This window comes from Acartia tonsa, chromosome 2 (assembly GCF_053477335.1).
Source record: "Acartia tonsa isolate MP-2025a chromosome 2, ASM5347733v1, whole genome shotgun sequence".
NCBI lineage: Eukaryota > Metazoa > Arthropoda > Copepoda > Calanoida > Acartiidae > Acartia > Acartia tonsa.
Genome location: NC_137261.1, coordinates 45,865,551 through 45,886,576, shown reverse-complemented (window position 1 = coordinate 45,886,576; position 21,026 = coordinate 45,865,551). Strand labels below are relative to the sequence as shown.

The window sequence follows — 21,026 nt, the reverse complement described above, 5'->3', positions numbered from 1 at the left end:
CTGCGTTAATATTTCCGATACCCACATGAAGTTCGGTAGAGAGTCCCAAGCCCGTGAATATACAGTATTTAACCTTTGCCCCCTCTATTCTTTAACTTTAAACTCATTATATTTAATATTTATACTTTAGAAAGTATATTTCAATATTAAAATTCCACTTACAGCTTTTGATGTATGGAGGAAAAAAAATAAATATAAATATTATTTTTTCCTGTCTGACCTAATATTTTTGAAACATGATATCCTAATAAATAAATAAAAATACTTTTACATAAGTTTTGAATATGAATACACTATGATTGAATAAAAAAATAAAAAATAGATTTTTGGGACGTTTGCATTTTCTTTTGTGTACATGGAATGCGGGTGGAATTTTTGCATAATATATTTTCCTCTTAGATATATTACAAGTTAAGAACAAGAATATTAACATCGAAGATTTTTTAGCATAATTCTTTATTTCGGTAGCAAAACTACTCATTAAGTCATTTCATTATCCTTCCTTACGTATGTTAGTCCGTAGGCTATGGGGAAAACGTGATTTTCTCACCTTTTGTTAAGGATAGACAGCTGCAATTTATTGAAGAGATAGCTTTTGCCTATAGCATCCAGTACATAAAATATTTTTACTTATCAGTCAAATTTGAATATTTTGATTTAAACAGAAACTTAGACTTATTGGGGCTTCAGGAAGGCTGAAAATGTTTGTGACGTCATTTTTGTCCTTTTGCTAAATTTTAGTTTAGAGATTCTTTAAAACGGAGAAATTATTTCGGTGCTTCGCTATTATGGATATTTTTATACTTTGGTATTGCCCTTTTTTTGTACTACTTTAGTTGCAAGAGAAGAATTTGTTTAATTTATTTTTAAAAAATAAAATAGGCATAAGTATTTTAGATTTTCCTATATGATATGATTATTTTATCCAATTTTATTTTCATTTGAAGTACAGGTGAAATATTTCAGGGATCGGAAGCCGCGCGTAAGCCTCAGTGAAATCGTCATTTTATCACTATAAAATTTAGCTGGATGTATAAAACTGTCTCTTTAGTAGACAATCCTTCTTTCAAAAATTTCTTTTTCTGCTCACAAGCAGGTTTAAAACTGAGGCTTATGCGCGGCTGAGGCGCGGCTTCCGAACCCTGAAATATTTTCAAATTTAGAGTTGAAATAAAATAAAATTTCAAGGATTTAGAAAGGCAATAGAAGAAATAAAGTGGTAGGAAGTTTATTATTCTGTAGATCGCATCACCTTTTTTTTGAATATTACTTTGGTAATACCATCGATAGCGATTTTCTTGGAAGTGAATACTCAATCACATTAAAAAGTTTCCCCAAAAAACTATGGGGTTTTCAATTATTCATGTAATTTGTTTTTGCGACACAATACAATCTGTCCCGATTTTGTATTACTTTTGCGAAACATGGTTTCAGTTACGTCATATTTTTCTTTCCCGAAAAAGGGAAGGGGGAAAGAAAAAAAGGGAAGGGGGGAAGAAAAAAGAGATGGGAGAAATGGGGGTTTTCCCCATCTCTTTTGAAGAGATTTTCTTCCCCCTTCCCTTTTTCGGGAAAGAAAAATATGACGTAACTGAAATCATGTTCCGCAAAAGTAATACAAAATCGGGACAGATTGTATTGTGTCTGTTTTTGCCTGTGTAAGAGTAAAGTCATTTTCTATAGCCTAATATTAGTTTTAACAAGACTTAGTGATGATCAAACGGGCTCTTAAATTAATTACAACCTTTAGTTAAAACCAGTGGTATATAGGAAAAAAATGAATGCTCCAAAAATAAAAATTTCTAAATAGCTTTTACTTTATGAAAAAAGTGCACATTTTCACTTTTAACTAATTTGATTTATTACAAGTGAAATATTTTAGTGCACTTACAATCTAATTATCTTGTTACATAGATAGATAGATTAATGTAATTAAGTTCAATTAATTTCACAAATTAGCATTAACTTTTTACTTTATTGTATCTCTGTCAATTTCAATTTTGTAGGATTATTATAATATCATTTAAGTTATAGAATAAATAAATATGGACCCTAAGAAAGTTCAATTTGTAGAGAATGCTGTATGTCAACCCATTAAAGGAAATTGACTTTCGTCCAAAATTATTACATATCTTAATTTTGAAATCTAACTTAATGTGTAAGAAAACATCCACTACTTTTTTTGGTGGAGCCCCTAGAGGCTCATGTGGTTCCACAAGTAATAATACAAGCATCTTAGAAACATCTTTAAAATAAGAGGGTAAAGATTAAAGTAAACGAATAGAAGGGGGAGTGGTTAAATAACTGTTAGTCTATGGGGTGGAGACGCAGCGCCGATTTTCAATTAGGTCTTTGAATATTAGACAATAGTTTCGGAAATATTAATACAGTTACTTTGCTTAAAACGGCCAAGCTTATATTGCTTGATTCACTTCTACAAGAGACAAAATGAATTGAAAATGATTGCTAAAATCGAAATATATCTTCATGTCTTAGAATAGTGTATTTTTAAAAATAGGTTGAAAAACATACTAACTTTAAAATATTAAAAAAGAGCAGAAAGCAATTAGCAAGCAGACGAAAAGGGTCCCCACAACTGGAACCAGGTAGTTGTCTGGGTTATATACATCTATAGACTATACGTATACATTTATTGGTTAAAGTCATATTTCCAGACTTCATTGATCTAAAGCTGTCTTCTCCTTTACTTTTAACTAGCAATGTGTGATTAGATTCCTTTCACAACTAATCTTAAAGAGGTGTAACAGAAATTTATTTAGTATATAACTCACTAACTGAACTGTTATAATACTGAGATTAAATATCCCTAATCATCGCCTATGGTATACAAGGTTAGGTTATCTTTTTTTGTGTTGGGCCAGATATATGTATACTATGTTGATGGATGATATACAATATTTTTTATCATCATACATTTCCCAACAAAAAAAGTTTAGCATTTTAAACATTCTTCATAGCATTTAAAGTGAAAATTAATAGGCTAAATGCGTTATTAGAAATTGTTGTGTACAAAACTGAAAATATATATTGAAATTGTTAATTACAATTTTTAGCTTTTCTTCTTAAAGGAAAATTTGAGTACATCTTAATGATTTTTGAAGGTAATTTTTGTTTTACTTTGAAAAAAATAATTGGTTGTATTGGTTAAATACCTAATATGTTAACATTAACAAATATAGCTAAACAGTATATCTACCTACACACACACAAACATGTATACAACTAAACATATTTTAGATTAGGTGAGTAGGACGGGATAATATGCTATTTATCTAATTTTATAACTATTTATTATTGGATATTTTAATTGAAATCAAACATGCAATAGCAATCATAATAGCAAAGCATCTATTCATCTCTTGTAAAATTTCTAAAAGTTTAAGCATCATTATCCAAAACTCTTTTTAAAGCTGTTTGAAAAAATTGCTCATATAGGTTTTGAACCAAGTGAATAATTAAAGAATATTCAGTTCCCATCACTACAAATGCATATTTTACTAAAAGTTTACACTCTAACTGTAGGGAAGCTTTACAGGTAAAATATACAAAAATATCATTAATTATCTAATCTAAAGTCTAGAATATATTATATGTTTTCTATTGTATTAATCCAAATATGATAATACATTTTGCAAGAAGAGACTAATCTAATTTTCCTGGAATATTGATAACTATAATATACATAATTTGTCCTTTAGAATTTGTTGATCTTTTTCTTTTTATATCTAACTAATGTTGATAGCTCTTCCACTGCAGGGTGTTTATCCTGTGTGACCCCAGTATTATCTAATCTTACTTAAACTATAATGTTCTATTAAAATTCATTAGCCAAATTAGAGACAAGGGGATTTATTGTGATATCTAAAAAGTGCTAATATCCGTCTTATTAAGCCTTTAATTTTTCTATAATAAAATCTAATCTACATTAAATGATCCTAATTACCCAAATCGCAGCAGCCTATCCTTTGGTGTGTATAAGTTCCCCTGATGCTGAGTGTATCTAACATATAAAGTTTTTCAAGCTCAGTGTCAGGGCCTAGCCAACATGCAATATTTTGGCATTTTCCTATTTAAAAAAAGATTGAAACCCTCACACTATGCTAATTTTGATACATTTTCCTAATACGCTTTTTGGTTTAGGCTAGGAACTAAACTCAACGGAATCATGCAACCCTGAAAGGTTCCTTAATTTTAAGTTTAAATTAACCTTACTTATATAAACATTGGCCAACTAAGGTTTCCAAGAGAAACGAAAACAATTGTGACTTAAGGTCATTCATAGTCAATCATCAAGAAAAAGATAATACACTTTTTCATGATCCTAAAAAGTACAACAACAAAAACCTACAGACACAGCTTGCATGATTCCTTCTTTATTTGTGTCCGTATGAAAGCTTCCGACATAGTTTTCTTTTGCAATTAAAACTTTTCACAATTACACTCACCTCATAAGAAATAAATAAAAAGTATATACGTCAAAAAACATGGATAAATTTTGTTAAACAAGGAAAAAAAAATTTATACAAAAATACACTTTAAATTCTAAGAGATTTTGTTAAATTATTTGTTTCTATCGGTCATTTCATTTTTGATCCCTTAGAATTATAATTAAATTTTAAATTTATAGCAGTTTGAATTTAACAAAGCATTTGACTGTTACATTTCAAGACTTGAAATAAAACTAATGCATCGCTCAGAGATTCTTATAGAATAGAATAATAGCAAATAATAAAAATAATGGACATCAAGCTTATTTCTTACTTACAAAATAAATTTTACCCTTTTACTTTTTTTTTCAGAATACCTAACCCTGTCTAAAAAAGGTAAATATAAGAACTTTTTTGTTGAAAGGCAATAATTATATTTTTCTTGATTAATTACTTTAATTCAAATGAGTGTAGGATGATATGAGGCCCCATTAATTGATTAGGTTACTTTTAAATTAATTGGTTTAAGCTGGGCATTGCATTGCAGTGGATAAGGCCTGAACACCTGCTTTTCCTGCTTTTACCTAAAATCGGGGTGTCCAACATTTTTTTGTAAGAATAGTAATGTTTTGCCAGAATGTGTAATATGGTACTTTTAATTTTTTTATTTTAATATCAAACGCTCTATTTTCTACTATAGTATAAACTTTCAAAAAAAAGAAAACCAAACTTCCATATTTTAAACTAGAACTATCTAACAGGATTGATATTTCAATTGTGACTTCTGGAATGAATATACATATATTTCAAACTTAGCAACTGTATTGCCAAGGCTAAATTAGTTTGTTAAGGTAATAGGTAACATACATCAACTTTATAAAAAAATATTATAATGTAGGCAATGTTAGACAGGAAATACAAATAAGTTTGGCTTTTATTAGTTTAGCTCTTGTTTTGGATGTAGTTATCCTTGTTGAGTGTATATTTAGTATCATGATGTATAAACTCCAGTTGGCATGAGCTTTAGGAGTTTCAACAAAGTTGACAAAATATAGGAGTAGGCTTCAAGTAGTTCTAGCCACATACAGGGATAAGGGATAGGTCTTCATAATTTTACTTTTACATGACATATACTAAACAGAGAAGACAAACAAGATATTTAAGTTGCACACCTATAAGCACCCGCGACTAAGCCTCAAATTTAAAGCAGTTTGGATGTTTTTTTTTTAAGAAAAAAGGGATTGCCTTATCAGGGTCAGGTAGTAGACCTCCAGCTGATTTTTAGAATTGTAAAAGACTGTTGTACCCTGCCTATAAGGAATCGTGTCTTTATATTCTGCAAAGTAGGAAAATCTCTTAATATCGCTAGCACTTTACTTTCTCAATCTTCCCTCCCTTAATCTCTTTTTCTTTTTGTAATTCTACTTATTTTCCCTATACACCTTATTTGTATCTCTCTACCCCTTTCTCTTTCTTTAACATTATTCTGTATAATACCTTTAACCAACGAAATAAAATCTTAACTTGTTGGTAAAATTAAAATAACATACGTAGAATTTATATTATACATCTATAATACTAAGTAGAATGGTGTCTATCCGTCCATCCGTCCCTTAAGATCTCGGTAACCCCAAATAACTACTGGTCCTATGGTGGTTATAGGCTATTTTCTTGGGGGTAATCAAAGATGTAATGATTATTTTTAAAAAAAAATTTCTTTTGGTGCAAAATCCCCTAGATTTTAGTGATTAGTAAAATAAGAGGTATTTGCCACGGACAGACGTACTAACCGACCATAAACATAGAACATTTCGCTTATTATAAATTATTTATAAGCTTAGCAACAGACAACAAGTATATTTAGACAATATAATATAAGAACATATTCTTTATTAATACTTTTTCTTCATTATCTACTCATAATTATCTATCTATATAGTATTTTATAATAATTATCTGTCTTTATTATATATAATGATACTGGTGTAACCTATAGTATTGGTTTAAAAATAGAATTATTACAATAAAGTCCATAAAATATGTAGTCTTCTATGCATTTTAAATATATTTTAACTGCATGTCAAAATCTATTTTTTGTACATTTAATGATTTTATATTATATGTTATTTTTTTATTCTTTATTAAATTTTTGTTAGTGCAGCTACTCTAAATTATTCTTATTTTTATATCTGTAAGCCACCTGATTATTCTATTAGTAATACATTATATACGCATTTTATCTTATAGCAATATAAAGTTTTTTTTACACCAATTTTCATTTTTAAATATGTAACACAAGCGGCTGCGACACTATCATCTAGAAGCTCTGAATTCTAAGTGACAAGGAAGAGGCTAAAATATAGCCTAAATCCATACACTGGACTTAAATATAAAAATAATAAAACTTTAAATCATTTATTAACATATGTGAAGCTTTTTAAAATTATCTAGAGGCTCTGAATTTGAAGAATAGCCGTAAATCATCAAAGGACCTATGTAAAATTGTTCTAAAATAGAGAACCCAATCGGGTAAGTAGTTATTGAGATCTTTAGCTCCAGGCAAAAAAAAAACCTTTTTTCTAAATAAAACAAGATTTTTATGTTTTTTATTTTGTTTTCTGTGCTATTTGTGGACAAAACTGTTTTAGTGTTTTTTGTCCTTGATTTGTTATCAGTAATTATATAGTAGTGTATTTATTGTTAGATAAAAATAATAATTCTTTTCTTAATCTTAATGGTTAACTTTTAACAAACACAACTCTGTAAAAATAGAACACTAAACAATATAATAAAGGGAGCGAAGCTTTGTGTAAATAGTTTTTGTGTAATTGTCTTACTTTAAAAGTTCTGTTTTAGTTATCCCAATACAAAGGTGGTGGGAACTTTTTTCGTCTTCTTGCAAAATGATGTCAGATTTTTTGTAGCGACTTTGATGTGTTTGTATTTCCGACTCTATAAGGCTGATATTAAAAGACCTAATTGAAATTCGGCACAGGGTCCCCACTCTGTGGATATACTGTTATTTAACCCCTCTAATCTTGTACTTTAGTAACGATCAAGTAAAAAATGCTATACTCACTGAAAGTAAAATGACTGTCAGAAAATATAACAGGGAAACAAGCTGATATAGAGATACAACTGAACCCACCAAGGCGTGAAAAAGTTTGTGATTCCTTGTATGATAAAAGTTTAGGACAAATAAAATGTTGAAGATGTTTTGTTTGCTTTCAACACTAACAATGTCAATTACTTTGAACATGTCTGCCACAAAAGTAGGATGTTTCTAGAACTAGATTATCTTTGATTTGCTTTATACTACACTACTGGTTACACCCCTAGATGTCTCTAGGAACACTTAAGGTAGGGGGAGGAGTACTCGATATCTAAACCATTTCAATTAAAGTTTTTAACAGAAAAAAAAGAAGATCATTTTTTATTAGGAGGAGGAGATACCCTCCCCCAAACTATAAAAAAACTTTTCTATAAGAAGATTCGTTGTAAAGGATAACCACGGTTCTGTGGTTGCATATGAAAAAAAGCTGAGTACTTTTTATAATTGGATTATCTTATTTTAAACATAGTATATTTATATGTCTGTGTGACTTATAGAATTAAGGAAGTCTTCAACGTTAAAGACAAGTTTAGTTATTCTAATTAATACAATTTCTTAGTAGTGTAAAAATAACCAGGAAATTTGAGGGACTAATTTAATTTTTTATTTATAAAAATGGACAAATGGTTATTCCAGTAGATTTTACCTCTATGTTTTGATCTTGGTCTCATTTTGAAGATGATTAAAGTCCCTCCACAGATTATGACGTCATACGATAGAATAGCCAATGAAAGGCCAATATACACTGTAATTGACCAATGGTATGGTAAAATTTTTGCTTGCCTCTTATTGGTTATTTTATCGTATGACGTCATAATGATGTATCCATGGTTATAAATCTAATACAGCACAAATAAACATAACTTTTCCTTATTCTATCTTTATTTTTCAGAAATTATTATAAAAATGCTTTGGTCACCGACACGTGGCTTCATGTGTGACCAAGATGATTGTCGGAAAGATCAAAATGATCGTCGGAATGACCCAAATGATCCTCTGGGTGACAAAAATGATGATCGGAGTGACCCAAAAGATCGTCGGTGGGACCTGAGTGACCAAAATGAGCACCGCTATTCTCTGACTTACCACAGGAACACAACTCCTACTCAACAGAATAGAAATGTGAAAAATTCCCAAAGAAAATCCATATGTGACAAGTATGGTATGAAGTGTGAGAGAAAGGACACTACACAGCAATTAATTGCCCACAGAAGTTCTTGTGACAAACAGAGATTTACAACAATGCTAGTTGTCTTCATGCTGGTCTCCCTGGCCCAACCTTTAGGTAAATTTTTAGATAATTGCAAAAAATGTCCGCAGGGAGGCGTTTTTTTTTTTATCGATTTCTCTGGGGAGGATGATGGTACCCTCCCCCAAAATAGATGTTAACCTTCCCGGGACCTATGAGAAGCTACCCTGTAAAGGAGAACCCGATCGGTTCAGCGGTTAGCGAGATCCTTCGCTACAAACAAACAGACAGACAGACATCGTTCTACTTTGTATCATAGATGATTAGTGGCTGCACTTATTGTATCTATTGGCTCTTTATTCAAATTGGTAAGATGGTAATCCTAGGATCTATATTAATCTTCCCTAAAAAGTAGAACATAATCAGATCAGTAGTTGTTGAAAAATCTTAAGCTTCAAACAAAAAGACTCACAAGTTTGTTTTAGTGCAGCAAGAAATACAAAGATGTTACAATTGATTATCATAGCTTTACTTATAGATAGTCATAGTCATGACTAATACAATATAATTATCGTTCGAGAAAATGAAATAGTTAGATAACACAGGCAAAACTTTGGGGAAAGTGATAGGTATCAATCTCGGCCCGACACCATGTCATAACTAAAAGCGCTAAACATGTTTTTTACTGCTGCTATGTCTGGTGCGCAATTGAAACAGTTACAGAAGGGGAAATGTCTTGGCCCAAAACAGTTGCACCTCATTACCATGAGGGCTTCTCAAAGGCCGTTTAATCAATGGTTGTCTAACGGATGTATGACCTTACAATCATTCCCATCATTAAGCAAGGTTTGGTTTAGAGATACACTAAAAGAGGATCTCGTGGTGTATCCCTTCATCAAGGCTATACCAGGCTAACAATTTTATGGACGCTATATCACTTATGAATTTGTTATACTTTTATTTTTCCAGTCATTTTAATTTATCTTCTTATTCAAAAATTAATTTATTATACATAGTTCTTATTGAATATTACTTAATAGCTAAATTTTACAAAACTAAAACTTTAAAAAATAGAACCAAAAAATGCAAGTTGCAAAATTTGCATAGAATTCATAATAGAATGTTAGGTCAATAAAAGTAATATTGAAAAACAATAACATTTTAATATTCAAATTGTTTAAAGTTTCAATTTTAGTTACAGATTTTATAACTGTAAAATTGTAAATGTATGACTAAATAGTAGAACAAAATGTAATTAAGTACCACAGCAATATAATAAATAAAAGTTAGACAATAATAAATATTGAATACACTGGATATTATGAAAGGATAAAAATTAACGTCAATTTAGTTTACATACATGGACATCATTAATTGGTAGGTTTAATAGGAGGGAAGAGGATGGGGTCGTTATTTTAGCTAGCTACAAGTTTCACTTTTTTTAGAGTACATGGTCATCTGCTGCGAGATTCCAGTAATAATAAATTCATATATCCAAGAATGTAATTTCTTAGCAGACAAACACCTCTGTTTAATTTTTTCATTCATGTTTATATATAAGCCAGAAAATTTTCGAGTATATTTAATTTTTAGAAAGCTAACTTTATCCTAAGGAATACAACTGTTCATAGCTAACTTTTTAAAAGTCTAGATAATCTAAATTATAAAACTTTAAAGCTTCCTAGATTTATAGCTTTGACTGACTTTTGTTAAAGCTATTAAATAAAATTAAATAAAAACAATAAAAACAATTTAATGATTTTTCTATCTATTTAGTTTATCTACTATATTATGGATGAATAAGCGACTGATTAGATTATTTCCTAACTTTATACCAAACTTTAGAAAATAAGTTTTATAGACATCAATCAGATTGAAGTAAACAAGTTTAGTTTTTTTATGCATCAAACGTCTTGTAGGGAACAAAGCAATTTAATAATGAATGATACGGATACTCATATTTTAAAAAAAAGATTATACTGGATATTTTTCTATCTATCGTTAATTCACTTATTAATTTATGCCTATAAATAACACTTGAAATAATCTTATAATCTTTCACCCACCCCCAAACCATTCTCTGAAGAAAAAAAATAGTTATTGCTTAATTTTACTTTTCATGAGAATCAAAGTAAAATTTTAATTTGATTTAGGACATTTAGGTGACGACTTCAAGGCATGAAAATTATTTGTATGGTCAAAGCTGACGTATTATTGTCGACTAACGTTGACATCATAATAAGTTAAGAACAAAAACTGTTAAAGGGCCTAATTCTATATTTCCCTGAAAATAATGCAATGTGTTATGAACAGTACAAATACAATCACATTAATAAATGTATGTATATATAATTACTTGGATCTTGCACCAAATTTTCATGTTCTCTCATAAAGTGAAACCCCCAGATGGCTAAAAAAAAACAATACTCCCCGTCCACCTATTCTCCTCCCCTCATGTTTGATGATATTAGCAATCAAAATTTTCAACAAATTTCCCCCTCTCAAAATATCCACGTATTCTATATCCATTATCTAATACGTTTCTTCTGTGTGAAAATATGCATACAATATAATTTGCTAATTAGATAAGAAAATGATGGATGTCTTATTATGTATGTTTTAGGGATCGCCGACCAAATTCAATATACCATTAAAAAGTTTATATATAGTACATTTTTGAGGCACATTAAAAAAAAAATAGATTTAAGTGGTTATTGAAATCTTTCAGAAACTTTCTGTTGCAACATAGCCGTGTGGCTGTCTCGCCCCCAAGCTCACAGGGGCTATGATTTAGAATCTGGTTTGTTGGAAAAATAGCTAAAACCAGCCTAGAACCCCCAAAACCGAACAGCCATCTTCGAGGACTTGTGTTTGATGATCTATACGTTAGAAATGTCTATAAATAAAAAAGCTTAAAATCTATCAAAAATTAAAATGTTTAAAAAATGTAAATAAATATCATTATTTCTGTGTAGATAAAATACACATGAGCAAATACGCGGTAAAAAGCGGCGGTCTCTTCTTCTCCAGTTTTATGAAAGGAAGAAATTATTGGCACAATATTATAAAATCCATCATAATGTATAATATTGATTGCTACATCATTAGATGCAACCTTTACATCTTCCTTAACTTAATTAAAAGCAAAGCTTTTCTATAAATAGGGTCTGTACGTCCGTAGCGATTAGCTAGCAATAACAAGGATAATAAGGTACAATATTATAAGCAAGGCATCCATATACAAATTCTAAAATTTAAGGTATTTTGCAATTTTGCAAGTTTATTGTTTGTTTGTCCTCTCTTCTGATTTTAGAGCTTAGTTTAAAATGAAATAAAAAAAGGGGAGGATGGGATAGTTTTTCATTTGCTTGTTTTTTTTATTGTTTTTGGTCAGGTTAGGTTAGGTTTTATTAGGTACTAGGCCACAAGAAACAGAGTTCGATAGGAACTTTGAAAGAAACTTTTTTGCTTTTTAATGAAGACTACTGCCCTGAGCCAACGACTTGAAAATAAGATATTAAGAGGGGGGTAGGTTTCTGGTAAAATCCGTAAAAGTGTGTGTTTTAAGCTTTAAAAATAGGAGTAAAACGATAATATTCACTAAATATGTGTATTTCTTATTAAAAAGAACTATAGACAAAAATTTTTTTTAAAAAGTTAACATAAATTTTTATCGTTCTACTACTGTTTTTAACTTATAGCACATAACATTTACGGATTTTACCAGAAACCTACCCCCCTCTTTATTAATTTCTTTCAACGGTAAGTGGGTTAAATAAAGCAATACTTTTGTTCCATTTAAAAAACATACATAGAATACAATAGTCTAAGATCTAAATTGCATTAGCAAAATCAGAAAAAAAATTAAAAAGTCAATTATTCATGTTTATCCTATTATATAAAGTAGTAAGCGTTTTTTTTTGTCTGTCCCGAAGAATCTCGCTAACCGCTGAACCGATATTGTTCTCCTTTACAGTGATGCTTCTTATAGTTCCTGGGAAGGTTTTTAGCTATTTTTAGGGAGGGTGTCTTCACCCCCCCCCCCAAAAAAAAATAGTTTTTTTACTCTTATAAAACTTAAATTTGAAATTGGATGAGGTCCACTATTCCCCCTCCTACCTTAAGTGCACCTAGAGGCTTCTATTATTACTATAAAATATGTAAAATATACTTAATGTATGAATGAGAGAACATATGTAAAAATATTCATTACTTCTCATATTTTCATAATTAATACATTTATTTACATTTACATATTTATATTAAACGTATTAAGTTTACTTTACAACATATTTTACAGGGATCCAAAGGGATAAGACAATGAATTATAAATTGATTTATATTCTCAATAATAATACACAACATTACCCATTAAGTAAATTGGTAAAACATTTGAATCTTAATAACCTACCAATCAAAATTTGATAACTTTCCCCAAGGTTGTTTAAACAGCATATAAGGAAATGTTATGATAAAACTTTGGGGACTAATTTCAGTCCTTATCATTAAAACTAATGATACTTAGCATAGCAAAATTTTATGTCTTAGCAATGAATATATGATATACGTGAAAATATTGAAATTAAAAGGGGAAATTTGTAGTCAATTTAGCTTGCTGATATGGACTTCATTTTATTAGTAAGTTAAGTTTGTTCACTTAACAAATAAATTAATTTAAACTTTTTCAGTTTACTTTTCACAAATCTATAATACAAAGTAGAATGATGTCTGTCCGTCCGTCTGTCTGTCTGTCTGTCCGTCTGTCTGTCCGTCCCTTAAGATCTCGGTAACCACTGAACCGATCGGATTCTACTCTTCAGGGAATATACCTAATGGTCCTGTGGTGGTTTTAAGCTATTTTCTTGGGGGGTGGGACACCCCCAATCCCCCCAAAAATGAAAAAAATACCCCCTCAATTTTTTGAAATTATTTAAGATTTGGGGGGGCATCTCCAGAGGTAATTATTTTTTTTTCTTTAATTATCTCTTGGGGCAAAGCCCCTAGAGGCTAGGGGCGAAGCCGCTAGTCTTTTTATACAGGAACAAGGATAACAATATCTGTAAAAGCTCAGCTCACCATATGATACGGACAGACAATATATACATAAGAATATTGGTGGTGACAAGCATCCAAGGAAAACCATCAAATTATGCATCTTTTATTACTTTTTTGGGTTTCATTGCGTTAACGCCGTAAATAAGGGTATACCGGTAACAACGATGTCACAGTGGAAAACTAATTTTAGTCTTCTTTAAAGTGAACAACTTTTGATGTGTCTTGATATCTCATACAGTTTCTGAGATAGTTAAGGATATATCATATTATTAAACTGATGATAAAATTTATAGATTTGATTTGTTTTCTCTTAAAAATATGAAAGCATCTAAATTAATTATGAAATGTAACAAGACTTTCTGGATATTATATTTTAATCGTAGGTAATAGGATAATGTATCATTAGTAAGATTATACGGAAAGAAAAAGAAAGCAGAAATGAGAAAAATATTCAAGACTGATACAATTTAATTTTGATTCCGGTCTTTAATTCAAAAACTTGATGGACTTATATCTACATCTGTACTATCATTATGCTATCTATAGCTAAGTAATATTGAATATATGTTTATTAATACAGACACCAGAAATGAAAAAGTAATAATTATGTTATCAAAATAAGGTTTCTTTGTTGCGACTGTTTGTAAAACTTTTTTGGTGTAGGTTCTGCTGGAATTTCAAATTTCAAAAATTGACTTACTTACTTTGAGCTTTTATTGGCTGGGGCAAATGGTATGGGATATATGTGTATATATTGACAGGGTAAAATTTGTCCTCATTTTAGTTTGTTAATATAGAACTTATTTATTGGTCAGTTAATTCATTCAGTATGTGGGGAGGGGATGTGATAAAGGAAATGGATTGGAGGAATCGTTAGCCAGCTACAAAGATAACTTTATCAGAGTATGAGAAAATCTAATGCAACATACAAGAAATATTAATATCGTTTCTGGTGCAGGTGAAATTTCCCCACAAATTCTACATTTTTTCCTAAAATTAAGGTAGTGGCTGTGAACAGGTGCTTCAACAGCTACTGGAATAATTTTATAATTTACCTTTCTTTTTTCCAAGGACTATATTGTAGAAGAGATATAAAAATTGTACTGATTTTGTATCTATCCTCTCTACATATAGACCATATTCTTCAGACATTAATATATTCATTTTTAGATGGATTTGCCTATGTACATTACACTAGTGACTTTTTCCCCAGCTAGTAAAGGTACAGTTTTACCTTCAAATGAAAAGACAAAACTATGAAATGACCCAAAGATACACCAAAATTTTTTTTTAAAATATAATATTTTCAAAAACAATTTGCTAAAAAAAACGATCTTGTCTATAATTATTAGAGTTTTAATGCAAATTCCCCCTTGTTTTTAAGCTGTGTATGTAAGTACACTTTACTAAAAATGTGACAAAATTTTGCATTCAAGAGTTGAAAGCTTCTAAAAGGAAATTATCGAAAATGCATTGAATTTTGTCAAGTAAAATGTAGCTGGTGGGGGGGGGGGGGGAGGAAAGTGAAATTGCAATGATTATCCACCCTGATGTCCATAATTTTCAAGGGTATCAAAGAAATATGTTTGTCATGGATTTTTATAGCTTCACTGCGTTAAAGTGTTTTCGCAAAATAACCAAAGACAGTAATTTTTTTAAGCAAGAAACAAATGAGATAACATTTTGATAAACAGTAACACAGAGTCATTATTAAAGTTAAAGAAAGTAAGACATGATTTTAAAAAAAAGATTAATTTTTGGCCGTATTTATTTGATTTAGGTAAAATAGAACAAATAACAAAATTAATTTTGTCTGCTCAAGTTTTTAATAAACTACTTAAGTCTAAGTGTGAAAGAATATTTGAATAAGATTAGATTATATCAATCGATGGCAAGAAATGGAGACCTAATACCTGTCTTTGCCTTATTATGGCTGTAACTCTTTTGCAGACTTAAAACCACTTTAGTATTTTTTCTCGTTCACAACATGAACACATACAATGATACAGCAGAATGACTTTAATAGTTTAAGAATTATTTTATCTTTGATATTCTTTTATTTGATAACTAGCGGCTACGCCCCTAGAGGCCTCTAGGGGCACTTGAAGAGGGGAGAGTCGAATTTGATAACCCAATTTATTATTTTAAATTGCCCCCCGGCCCAGTGTTTTTATTTTTAGTTAAAATTTTTTTACAAAAATGTTTTTTTTTGGGGGGGGAATTTTTTTCTAGGGGCGATTTATCTTGGGAGGGTGGCGGTACCCTCCCCCGAGGCCTATGAGAAGCTATCCTGTTAAGGAGAACCCGATCGGTTCAGCGGTTAGCGAGATCCTTTGGTACAAACACACAAACACACAAATAACACACAAACAGCATCCTGTTACTTTAGTATAAGGATATCATGCAGCGGTGTGTACATGGCATGATTTTGCCATGGGAAGGGGTGAAAAACAGACATTCAGCAGAATATCTAATATGCTAAGAAAGGTTTCTTTTGATGATAGTGATTCATTTAGTCATACATACAGATCGTCAACATCTCAGTTAAAGGGAGTGTGAACGTAAATATTTCTCATCTGATTATCAAATCTTAACATTTTCTAAGCACATTTCACTACACTGATCAATTAAAAACGTCCTATTAACAAAAATATCTAGGAATAATGCCTTGATTTTATGGTATTTTGGGAGGGAAAAAGGAAAAAACAGGGAAAATCTGAACATTTTTGTTTCTTATAAAGTTTGTAGGGATATTTAGCTTGTCAAATATAGTTGAAACAATTTACTTACTGTTAAGGATTTATTTTATGATATAAAATTGCCAATTAGATTTTTTATAACGTAGTAATTAGGTAATAAAGACCTATTTTAAATTCGTATTATTGACAAAAAAATACCTCACTGTCTACAAAGGGTTGAATCTCATAGGTTATTTAAAACAATAATATCCTTTTTTATTGTGTTGGACAATAAATAACCCACTTTCGAGAATTAGTTTACCCTTTTATCAGACTGTTTATAAAGAAATATTGCGTCTTTATTATTTACAAATTTGTAATTAAAGGTGGGCGAGAGATGGGCCATCTAAAGTTAATTGGATACTAATAAAATAACCTGTTTCTAGCTTTGTTATTGTAATTAGTTTTCAATAAAAAATATTGCTTATTTAATCAATTTCTAAGTAAACATTGGTTTAAAGCAAGGATTAAGTTAAAAGTCAGCTTAACCGTTAGGAAAAGTCAAGAACTATGTGAAAAAGTTTAATTTTAGCTATAATGGGAGAAAAAAGCAATTTAATGCACATTTTATATAATACGGAAAATTTCTTCCTTTCCCTTTGCCTTATAAAAATCGTCGGAAAAAGCCGTTTTTTAAGCAAACCAAAGCGCGTTTTGCTCTATCTGTGAGATATTATGAATGAGATAATGTTAAGATTTGATATTAAGATGAGAAAAATTTACGTTCACAGTCCCTTTAAACGTCGAAATTTTTAAAAATATATTACTAATTTAGTGCGTAAAGGGAGCATATATTTTCACTCTCTTAGCACCCCCTCTTGGCTATTTTAGGGTGTATAACCATTCCCCAAGATTTTGCCAGATCGTTGTTGGATATACCGCTCTAAAACATTCTATTTCACGCTACTAATTTCGAACTAAGCAAATAAACAGTATAGAGTTTTTACTGAGTTGGAAAGTTTCTTACCTGTTAGCAATTAACTCAAGACTGCAAAAGGACCAATAGAGAGCCTCCCAAAGAGCAGAACATTGGGTCTTTTTTATTATAGTAAAGTATTACCTATCTAAAACTTGTACTTTACGAAAGAATGAAATATTTAGTTTCTTCTATAAATAACAGAAAAATTCTTCGTTTCCTTCATGGTTAAATTTGTAATGCAGCCCCTGGCAACAAGAATAACTATATATTCTAATTCAGTCTTGCTAGTCTCACTTTGTAAGTACAATTCTACCTACTTTACCTACACAACTAAATCTATTTACAACCTAATTCAAATTCTCTCTTGCTTGCTGCCAAAATAGAACAATTATATTATTACATAATTGCATAAAAAGTTTTTAGTTTTTTTCCTTGTAAATTTATTGCATTACAAATAACTTGAATTTTTCTATTGTCTAAGGTATGGAGTGAATTTATTGTTAGATAATTATTCTAGCTGCTTAATTGTACTATAATTACTAAAGTTAAATATTACAAATTGTTACACAATTATTGTAATATAACTTACATAAATTTTAAGAAATATAAATAAAATCAATATATTTTGCCATAAATTTGCCTAGATTAATCATGTTTTTATATAAAATTTGAAATGAAAGGCTGAAATAAATAACTCTCAATAACTAGAAATTTCTTTCTTTCAGAATAAAATATTTGCTGCACCATTGAGTATTGCACTCCCTTTTTCTCCCAGCTAGCATCAACCATTTCATGAGTACCCGCTGGCTTTAAAAGCGTAGCTTTTCTATAGTTATATGTATGTTCGTAAAAGGATATATTTGGTTGTTAATTTAGTATTGCCCTATCAATTTAAAACTTGATATGATGATTCCTGTTACTGTTAAATATGACTTAGAAGCAACTCTATAATTCTTACCAGAAATTTAAATCACGTTGATTTCTTAACTTTTTTATAACAAAATTTGTTTTAACAAAAATATTCCTATGCAATATGTTAAAAGCGAAGAATCTCTATATTCATAATTACAATGTAAGTATGTCCATATCATGCCTCCTCACTATTTTTTTTTCAAACATGAAATTTTTTCCAGACTTCTATATATTGTTTAATACTGAATGCGTTGTTGAATTATTTTTATTGAGCTTAGCTTTTACGGATGTTGTCATCTTTGTTTTATGAGCTTTTGTGAAATTCTAATAAAAAATGGTAGAATTGCTGCATCTTTTATTAAGGTTATGCTATTGTTAGTGATTCTTGAGTAGTAGGCAAAGTTAGCTGGGTTAATTTGATTATTTACTTTCTACCCAAAAACAGACTAAAAGAATAAAGAATTTTGTTAAATGTGGGAGCTTGAGAGTTTGTGTAGGATTACAAGTGTTGGTTAGAATAATAGACCAATTAACAATAGACTTAATTCTGTTAATAAACCCTGAAGAACTATTTTTTTTTATTTTCAGTTACAACAATATCATATAACACTTTTTTTATAAAAAGTTTTATTATCTAAAAAAGGAAAATTTAAGTAACTCTATTGTTTGGGTGTGGAAATTCATTTAACCTGCCCCCTCCCACTCAAGCCAATAATCCTCATTTTCTATTCAACAGAACTCTACCATAATTAGATTAGGATGAGCCAGCAATCAATTAATCCCTTGGAAAATACAAGCTAACATTTGGTTTTGGGCTTTACAACATTATATATATATTATTTATTATGTAAAGATGTACAGGTTACATATATTTAGCAGGGTTCATGAGGGATAAGACAATTGGCTATGAATTGATTAAAAATGAAATAAGGTTAATCAAATATATCCTGTTCCTTAAATTATAATTTTAACGTAATAAGTTTGGGTACTACTTGTTTTTAACCAATCAATTAAAATTTATTGAAAGAACTCAAAGTTTCTGATTTGATTTTAAAAATTTGGGTTCTAGTGTAATTTACTTTTAAATTCTTCCTCTCACCCTGATGTAAATAAAATATTATATGTACTCATTAACAATGCAATATAAATCATAATAAATATATAATTTTTTTATTCTTGATTGGTTGGTTTAAACTAGCAGCGTCCAAACTTCTCAATCAAACCTGCAAGAATCATCACTGAAAAAGAGAATTTTGTCAGTCCAGTTATTTTATTAGCAAGAATGACAACATCCATAAGTAGCTCATATCTTGAATGGAAAATAAAAACAACAAAGCAAGTGAAAGTAGATAGGGTGGACAACAGACAGACAGACATTGTAATTGAAAATGATTAGTAATGCATTTATTTTTATAAGAGAAAAAACTAGAAAAAGCATTATCGATAGACCAACGGAAAATATGGTTTATAGAGTAGACATGCAATATTCAACAAAATTTAAACAAAAAAACAAACCTTATATCTTAAAAGAAGAAAAGTACATTTTTTCTTTTAAACATTTGATGTCCTCTAGAGCATTCCAGGCAGACTGACGGACCGATTGAGATGTAGAGATATATAGTAGATGGTGAGTATCAAAATTGAAATTTTCTTTGGAACTGTTTTTACAATTGTAACAAAACATTTGGGGTGCTGCCACTTTTACCACTAGCAAAAATACAACCACTGTGTTTTTGACAAAAATTGGGTGTGTTTTTGTCAATTTCGTTTTTAGCTGTATTTTTGGCAATATTTTTTTATCCACTGTCAAAATTACATCTTTATGCTGTCAAAAACACAGTTTTACTGTCAAGTTCACACCCATGAAATTCAAGTATGCTGTCAAATTCACAGTTTTGATGACAAAAATACACCTACTTTTACATTAATATTAATTAAAATATTTTGACTAAGTTGTTAAAACTTATAACTATTAATAATAGTTAAATCAATCTACACAACAATAATTCTAAACTTTTCAAAAGAAGGTAACAGACAAATATTGGATATTATAGAGTAATGTTGCACTAATATGAAACAAATCTTGTTTTTATTTAACACATTTATTAAATAAACTGCGAACCAAAAAAATAGGCAAATCCGAATTTTCAAAATGGCAGCTTCATTATTCATTTGGGATGAATTTACTGTAAATATAATATGTAGATGCATCTTTTTGTTACAAGTTTCTACCGTTGATTTTTTATTAATCAGCACCAATGAAGCACAAGATCTCAAAAACAGCATTTTGGGTAAAAACTGGTGAACCAAAAAGATATGCAAATCCAAAACAAATCAATGGAAAAACGATTTTTTTTGCACTTTTCTTCTGTTTTAAAGATTTATTCTGATAAATTAACAATTTTTTAAGGGATTTATGCATTAATTATTATGAAATTTAGTATAAGGTAGAAATTAATGATTTTTTAAAATAAGAAATATAAGAAAAAAAGAAATTCAACCCCTATCACTTTAGAGGTCAGCTGCTGACCTCCAGTTTAATGGATGTAGCCTAATACATGTTAAAGATAGAAATTACTCTGAAAAGTATACAAAAATGCTTTTTAATGTGTTAAAAAAAAACATTTTAAAATCTTGATTTTGAGGATGATGT

At 29.7% G+C, this 21,026-nt stretch overlaps 1 protein-coding gene across 1 annotated transcript in view; it reads left to right on the top strand.

The window, feature by feature from the left end:
- Positions 1 to 2,414: 2,414 nt before the first annotated feature.
- Positions 2,415 to 21,026, top strand: part of LOC145311985 (ATP-dependent translocase ABCB1-like) — a 516,884-nt gene continuing 498,272 nt past the window's right edge. Inside the window, exon 1 of the mRNA XM_080151062.1 lies at positions 2,415 to 2,444. The gene's annotated coding sequence lies outside the window, so the exon portion shown is untranslated. The remainder of the gene's footprint in view (positions 2,445 to 21,026) is intronic.